The sequence below is a fragment of the Thamnophis sirtalis genome, unplaced genomic scaffold (genome assembly GCF_051295495.1).
Source record: "Thamnophis sirtalis isolate CommonGarterSnake01/CBP01778 unplaced genomic scaffold, rThaSir2_p1.2 scaffold_11, whole genome shotgun sequence".
NCBI lineage: Eukaryota > Metazoa > Chordata > Lepidosauria > Squamata > Natricidae > Thamnophis > Thamnophis sirtalis.
The window spans coordinates 16,795,826-16,804,424 of NW_028261391.1; positions in this window are offsets into that span (position 1 = coordinate 16,795,826).

An 8,599-nucleotide genomic window follows, 5' to 3' on the forward strand; every position below is an offset into this window, starting at 1 on the left:
AATTTCCAATGACATACAATTAAGCACATGAAAGTCTGTATTGGGAGAGCACTGTGGGTGCAAGCCCTGCATTTGATCGAAGATGGTTGGCTCAAATATGTAAGGAATGGGCTTAAATTAGCAATTTGATTATCCTTTTATTAGGAATCAGGCAATTTGTAGTAGGGGAGCATTTACAAAATGTAAGCTTGAAGGATAACAAATTGGAAGGGATCTTGGAATCTTCTAGTCCAATCCCCTGCTCAAGCAGGAAACTCTATGCCATTCCAGACAAATGGCTGCCCAGTCTCTTCTTAAAAACTTCCAGTGTTGGAGCATTTACAAATTCTGGAGGCAAGTTGTTCCACTGATTAATTGTTTTAATTGTCAGGAAATTAGAATAGAATAGAATAGAATAAGAGTTGGAAGGGACCTTGGAGGTCTTCTAGTCCAACCCCCTTGCTTAGGCAGGAAACCCTACACCACTTCAGACAAATGGATATCCAACCTCTTCTTAAAAACTTCCAGTGTTGGAGCCTTCACAACTTCTGGAGGCAAGTTGTTCCACTGATTAATTGTTCTAACTGTCAGGAAATTTCTCCTTAGTTCTAAGTTGAGCAGAATTTAGAACTTAATTCTGAGTCTAAGTAAATGAGGCTATCACTACATTTACAGTATTAATCATCTCACATAGATGGGCTGTTATCTCCCATTAAAAAATAAAAACATAACAAAAGCTGATCTATGGAATCAATATTCCCCCCCCTCCCCGTTTTCCCTGTGTGGCTGTCCTCAACTTTAATCTTCTGCTTCCTTCACAGACTTTAACCTGAGCACTGGAGAAGAGGAGATTAAAAAAAGAGCCCATATTTCATTGTCTTCCATTTACACATCTTTTACAAACAGAGATAAAGTTTTCTCAATATTTTTCTCCTGCCATACCAAAAGGAAAACCGCAATTATGTTACAGAAAAGTGAAACAGCTATATGATCCCTTCATGATAGCTCCAGGATCTCATTTGAAAACAAATAAATTTGGTTCCAGATTCAAGTCCTTTATGGGCTTTCAACACTGATTCCAGTCCCACAAACCAACAGGGCTGGAAATAGGTTACTTTTTTTCCTTTTTGTAAATATGGATCAAATGTTAAAAAACAAACAGGGTGGCTACAATGTATAACTGAATATCTCAGCATGTATGGCATAAATTCTGCCAGGACGGTTTACAGTGTCCAATGTTTTAATTTATGTTTAATTTAAAAAAACTTTTTAATTAAAAAAAAAAAACCACTGATTCCAGTCCCCACACAGATTAGAATATCAGCAAAATTGGATTCTTGCTTTCTGCTCTTTCTAACTTCCTTAGTTCTGGGGGGTTGAAATCCAGTTTTGGTCATGACCACATTATGAAAAAGATGTTGAGACTCCAGAAAAAGTGCAGAGGAGAGCAACCAGGATGATTAGGGGACTGGAGACTAAAACATATGAAGAGCGGTTGCAGGAACTGGGCATGGATAGTCTAATGAAGAGAAGGATCAGGGGAGACATGATAGCAGTGTTCCAATATTTGAGGGGCTGCCACAGAGAGGAGGGGAGCAGAGTTTGCCTGCCTGCTGAACTGTAAAAACAATTACAATTACAACAGAAAATAACAGTAAACCATCTCCAATATTAGGAATGGGATGAGAGAGTTTGATGACTGCAACTTCCTAGTCACATTAGGTTTAAACAAACTAATACCGCAGAGAGGTGGGGGTCAAGCTATTTTCCAAAGCACCTAAAGGCCAGAGAAGGAATAATGGATGGAAACTGACCAAGGAGAGACTCAACCTAGAAATAAAGAGGAACTTTCTGACAGTGGGAACAATCAACCAATGGAACAGAAGTTGCCTTCAGAAGTTGTGGGAGCTTCATCACTTGAGACTTTCAAGAAGAGATTGGATGACCATTTGTCAGAAATGGTGTAGGGTCTCCTGCTTGAAGGAGGGTTGGACTAGATGACCTATAAGATCCCTTCCAACTGTTAACCTGAAATATTCAAAAAAATATCTTTCAAGAGAAAAGGCAAAATTGCCAAACAGGAAAAGCAGAGTCGATACTTCTCCCAGTAAAATTCCTTTGCTTATACCAGCAGGAAGAACCATCAATCAGTGGCTTCTCTTAGCCTTACCCAATCTGGGCCTTAGTTCCCAGAATTCCCCAACAAAATGGCCACTCCTGAAATTTTTGTAGCAGTGGTGGGTTCCGGATCCTGCTGCAACCGATACAGACGCTCGACGGAGCATCGCGCAGGCGCTGTACGCACCATGAACGTGCGTGGAAGCGGCGAAGCCTTTAAAGGACAGGTAAGAAGCTCAGACGAGCGGGTGGGTCCTCCAGAGCACTGTACAGGAACAGTATTCTGGGCAGGCTCCTGTATGACCGTACTGGAGCATACCGCCTGCAACCCACCACTGTTGTGTAGTCCATATATCTTGAATGTACCAAGGCTGATTTATTAATACAAAGGTAATCCTCACTTAGCAACCACAATTGGGACTGACACAGTCATTGAGCAGAGAAATCACATGACTACAATCGGGCTTATAATCTTACTTCTCCAGTTGTTAAGCTGTGCCAGGTTGTGTTGGTAAATGAAAAATAACTTGATTATGCTTTACAGTTTTACTTCCACCTCCCATACTTGCAGTATTAATTCTGGTTGTCTCAAGCAGAAATGTACGCCAGTTGGAAATTACACGAATGACATTCATGATTGTAATATATATTTTTCAAGGCTGTGGAACAATTAAGACTGATATCAATCAGAGGTGGGTTGCTCCCAGTTCAGCCCGGATCGGGCGAACCGGTAGTGGCGGCGATGGGAGACTCCACCTATCTGCCTGGTCGCTTCTGCGCATGCACGCATGCACACGAGCGAACCGAAAATAATGGAAATCCACCACTGATATCAATATAATCCTTCAAAGCATCCTGAATACACAGAAAATAAAAGTTTGTTGCTGATTTGCTTTATCATGAAAGTAACGTAATTGCACCAAGAACATTAGACCTGTCATTTTGGGTATTCATTACAACAGTCATAAAAGCAAGGATTGGTTTCAGTGTTATTTTTTTTAGCGGCTGTTGTACAAGGCAGTCAGTGAAGACAACCTGTATCTATCTATCTCTGTAAATCCACTCCAGGTTGATCAGCCCAGTTATAAGCAGAAGATTTTGGGTGCATGTTGATCCAACAGTTGATATAACGTAGAAAAGGAAACCATATGCTTTTATTAGAGGTAGTCCTTATGTTTAACAACCATAATTGATACCCAAAATTGTGATTAAGAATCATGTCAAGTCATTAAGATCATGTGATCAACCTGATTTTACTTTTGCCAGTCATTAAGTGAATGTGGCGGTAAAGCAAATGCCATAATTATTAAGCAAACCCATTGTTTGCTTAATGACAGGTTTTTTTTTTTTTTTGCAGGAAACTGGATCTAAATGTCAAGCTTTCAGCAAAAAAATATTGTACTTTGTGCTCACGTGATCTCCGAATTGCCACAAATTGCCATAACTATGGGCTGCTTGCTAAACACTCCAATGTGATCATGCGACCATGGAGGGGCGGCTGAATGTTGGAAATCCAAATTTTAAGTATTTTGGGGGGGGAAGGTCCAGTGAATGGACACTGAGTGACCTATCATTAAGTGAGATCTGTCAACCCTGCAGCTGACCTGACCGAAGCCAGCTTGACAGGTTTAGTGTTGCCACACTGGAGCTGATGAATAGGGAGGGGGGATTTGAGATAGCTGGGGTTTTGTAGCCAAAACAAAATACTTTCTCTTGGGAACCAAGGACACTCTACACCTGGTCAGAGGAAGGCAGAGTGATGTTACCAGGCAACTAGACAACACCGTGATTGGACCATGTGACTGTTATGAGAAAGTTACAAACTTTTACTTTTAATTAGGTGAAAACTCTGGGAATCTTCAGTCAGTTTTCACCAAATCTGTGCCATATATCCAAAAAAGCTATTCTTTGAGGATTCTACCTGCCTCAGTTTTGCTTACCATGGGTCTATTATTTGGAACCCTGACACTACTTTTATCATCAAAGCCTGGTGATAAATGGCAAAACAATTTTCAGCTGCTTGGAGTGAGGATAACTGCATAATTGTCTTCTGTTCAGGACTATATGTTCCAATATTCTAAAAAATGATGAGGGATGAAGGCATGTTCAGAATTATAGGCTAAATTGTCATTGTGTTGACGAAATTTAACTTTCGTAGCTTTGCAAACAAAATGATGGGAATCCAGGGGTGATTGGTATAAGAGCTTTTGTTATTATTTCAAAAACCTGATTTTTTTTTTCAACGGGGTAAACACCATGGGAAGCAATGTTTTTCAACTTCAGATAGTCATAGAGGTCTTCTGATTTATGCCATTATAAAGACTACAGTGAATGGCACATTGTCAATGTACAAAACTAGCATTGATTGGAACAAACATTCAATTCACAAGGCTGTTTGTACAAAGGTTAAAAAAAGATGAAGCCTTCGATTTGAGTTGTTTATTTGAATGTGGATCACAAACTATACAAGATATTTACAATGCATGAAAAATGGAAAACTGCACAAAATACATTTGAGGTATAAGCAAAGAGCACAGTATGTCATATTTTAATAAATAGAATCCAAAATTTGTAAACTAAGTGAACAGCTAAATGCATTTTTTTTTTGTTTTACTAAAACTGTATAAAATCTCTCTCTTGTTCTGTCTTGTTTTGAATCACATGAGGTAGAGGACAGTTTTGTGTGTCACAAGATGAACTCAAACTGTACATCAATGGCAAAACATGGAAAACTCTTGGTTTACACCAAATATTTTGTTAGACCTGTTTGACCAATCTACTTCTGGGCTTGACTCCTTGTACAACTTCTCACATTAATTGTTATAAACTCTTCTAAATGTTTTCATTGTGATCCAGAAGGACAAGTTGGTTCAAGAGCTTTCATGTAACCATTTGAGATAGATAGATAGATAGATAGATAGATAGATAGATAGATAGATAGATAGATAGATAGATAGATAGATAGATAGATAGATAAAACCATGCCATACAACTATATATAGTAGGGAGAAATTCTGTTCAAGATATATGTCAGAGGTCCCACTGAGTATTCAAAATATATATTTTTCAAGACTGTGGAACAATTAAGATTGAGATCAATAAACATTTTCCAAAGCATCATGACTACAACAGAAAATAGAAGTTTGCTAGTTCTTTGTTGATTTGCTTTATTATGAAAGTAATGTAATTGCATCAAGTTCATTTAGACCAGTAATTCTGTGTATTCACCAAAACAGATGCATTACAACTGTGCTTCCCTTTTCTTAATCAGAGGTATTTGGAAAAAAAATACAGGATTGCTGTCCTTAAAGAGACATCTGGGGAATGGCGGGGAGATTCTTGGTGCTTGAATATTACAGATCACTATATCATCTCAACAACCTTCCAGATTGTGGCTACACTATGTGATACATTTGTGTGATCTGTAAATGATAGGACTTTTGCTTTTACAACAGAGAACATTTGCAACAGTATTAATCAAAGTATTTCCTGTTCTGAAATTATGGACTGTCTTACAGTATGATAAACATTGAAGAACCGGTAAAAAGCTAGAATTAAAATATCAAGCTGTTTCTGCGGAACTGAATTATTTTATAGTTGCAACATACACTGAAGCATTTCTAGTCTAAGATTACAAGTGGTGTATTTTGGTATTACACAATCATATTTTTAACAATACAGTACATATTGTTCCATATTCTGTGCAAAGGAAAAATAAAAAAGAAATAAGCATTTACACTTTCCTAAGAATTTTTGAGTTGGATATTATTTTGAGGTCAGACAGATAACCCTATAGCTGCAAATTAGCTCCCCACCCAGCTGAAAATTCTGCATTTTGAAGCTAAATATAGAAGTATAATCATTGTAGGTTTTTAGGATGCAAAGCTAAGCAATACTGAGATGGCAGGTTGCTTGATTGGATTCCTTCCCTAGTATATTTTATTCCAAGGGTGCCGTTACAATACACTGACTATGTACAAATTATCATACAACTATCAATATATTAAATACATAATTAGCATTAATCCAAAAACATAAAGCTATCACATTTACCTGAAATATTTAAACTAAGTAATATAAATCCAGAACATAACCCAAATTTGCTGAAATACACTCCTTAACAGCCCATTTTTTAAATCTGGTGTCTTTAATGCTGCCAGTTTGGTTGAGAGCAGCTGAAAATTTCTTGACTAGTGCCCTGTCTATATATGGAGAGGTTCATCAAGCTTAGTTATTTGAAAGAGCAGACTTAGCTTATCTAACCATGATTGTTCTGGGTTCCAGTATTCAATCCTTTATAAACAGAAACATTTAGAAAATTCAACCAAAGAAGAAATGGGAGAACTAAAAACAACATGGCAGAATGAAGAGCCAAGAAGACCACCAACTCATAGTTCCTCTCTGCGCAAGGACAAAACTTCAGATCGCCCACCATTGCTCCATACAGTTACTTCTTGCAAGGAGACTGCAAGATAGAAGCTGTGGGAGACAAGGGAATAGCCCTCTTGCTGAACTGGAGCTTTTGAAAGGACACAGCAATGCCATGCTTTCTTTTCTAATCACTTTCAGAAATTGGTTAACTGCGTTTCAGCTATTACAGTAGGAACATTCGGATCAATAGTACCATAAATTCTTAGTGAAATAAGTTTCAAATGCAAGTGCAAGAACTTTAAAAACATCTAGAATAAATAGAACAAGGGTGATTAAAACTTTGATTTTTTTAAAACTACAAAAAGCCTAAGGGTCCAGAAAAAAATTGAAACAATATTTTGGAATTCATTATAGAGAATCTTTCCCATGGGAAAATGTTTTGCTTTGAATTCTCTAAAAAACATAAAATGGGATTTGAAAGTTGAGTGTTAGAGGAAACTAGAAGATCGCAATTAAAGAAGAACACTTAAATTTGACTTACAAATAGGGCAAAAGTTTAATGTTCAACATATTGAAGAATATTTTTGATCAATGGTCCCCAAAATTAGTCTGTGCCTATATATGCACTTTGTTTAAAAGAAGTTATGAAAGAGGAACAAATTTTATTGAACAAGATTGAGACTGATCTGAAAGTGGGAAAAAAGAAGCTACACCAGATATATAAAGGAAATTGGTTGATGTCTTAATAACTGAAGGGGAACTACAAATATCAAACTAAGAGTTGGATAATCTTTCTATGTTGGATTTACAAAAGTATCTTGTTAAAGCTTTGAAAAATTTGTGTGGAGACAAAGAAAAAATTAAAATCAATTTTAGGACATTTGAAGGGACTAACGATCAAGATTGTTAAAAGTAAAAGAAAGGAATATAAAGTTGGTCTATTTATCATGGTTAAATAGACAAGTTGTTTCTCTTGCAACCGTTAATGGAATTTTGATGATCAGGACTGAAATGATGAGTTTTTTAAAGGATTTATCATAGATAAAAGATGGATATGGGAAGAAGAGATCATTTGTTGTATTTTAAGAGGTATGTTATTAAAATTGCTTATATTTGTAATGAAGAGAGAAGTCTCATACATATACACATTTTTCTATATTCTTCCTTTTTCTATATCGATTTTTAATTTTTTTTTAGTTTGTATTAGTTTTTATCATTGGAATTGTAATTTTTAATAACATTACTACTAAAAGGGTCTTTTTTTTAGAAAATTAACTTGATTCTTTTGAGATGCAAATTCTAGCTTTCAGGTTTTGTGGGCCTAAACATAAACTTGACTCATCATTAAAACATATGCTATCATTAAGATACCATAACACTTTTCATTTAATTGACATACCCTTAGGAAATTTCTGTAAAGACTGGAAGTTGAAAAAGTATCTCCAATAGTAGAAATGGCAAGCCACTTCTGAATCACACTGAAGTAAGTTACCAGACATCAAGATTTTATCTAAGATGACTTATCTGTAAAGCATGTAGATGCCTCAAACTCTTTAAAATACTCATATAATTTTATATTGTGATATATATGTGCATAATTTATATTCTGAAATGTTACTTATGACTGAGACTGTGCCCTAAGGAATTTGCAAATATTTTTGGTTTAGTTAAAGATTGGGGTACTAAACTTCATTTCCTACCAGTGCCACCATTGTTGCACCTTACTGAGCTAAAATTCTTCCTAGTAAAACTTTCCTTTAAAAAAAAACCAAGAATGTTGACTTTTTCTTTTTCTTTTAAAGACCTTTTTGGCAGTCTTGCTGTTAGTTCTGAATTGCAGATTTAAAGCAGCCTTGGAGAAAAGCATGAAAGAAATAAAACAGAAATAAACGTCTTAGAGAAGGTCAATGTATATGTGACTTAATAATTAACATTACAAGCACACTAAAATAGCAAATTCAGACAGGATTATTTGTTCTCTTAAAATGAGCATCCTTATATCAAATCAAGATGTATATGTAATAGAATAAATTATTCATCAAGTACATTGTGCCAAGCGAGGAACGTTAAGAAATTACTTGCTCTATGTCTTATGTACAGTTTACTATAAAACTATCTTTTATTGACTATG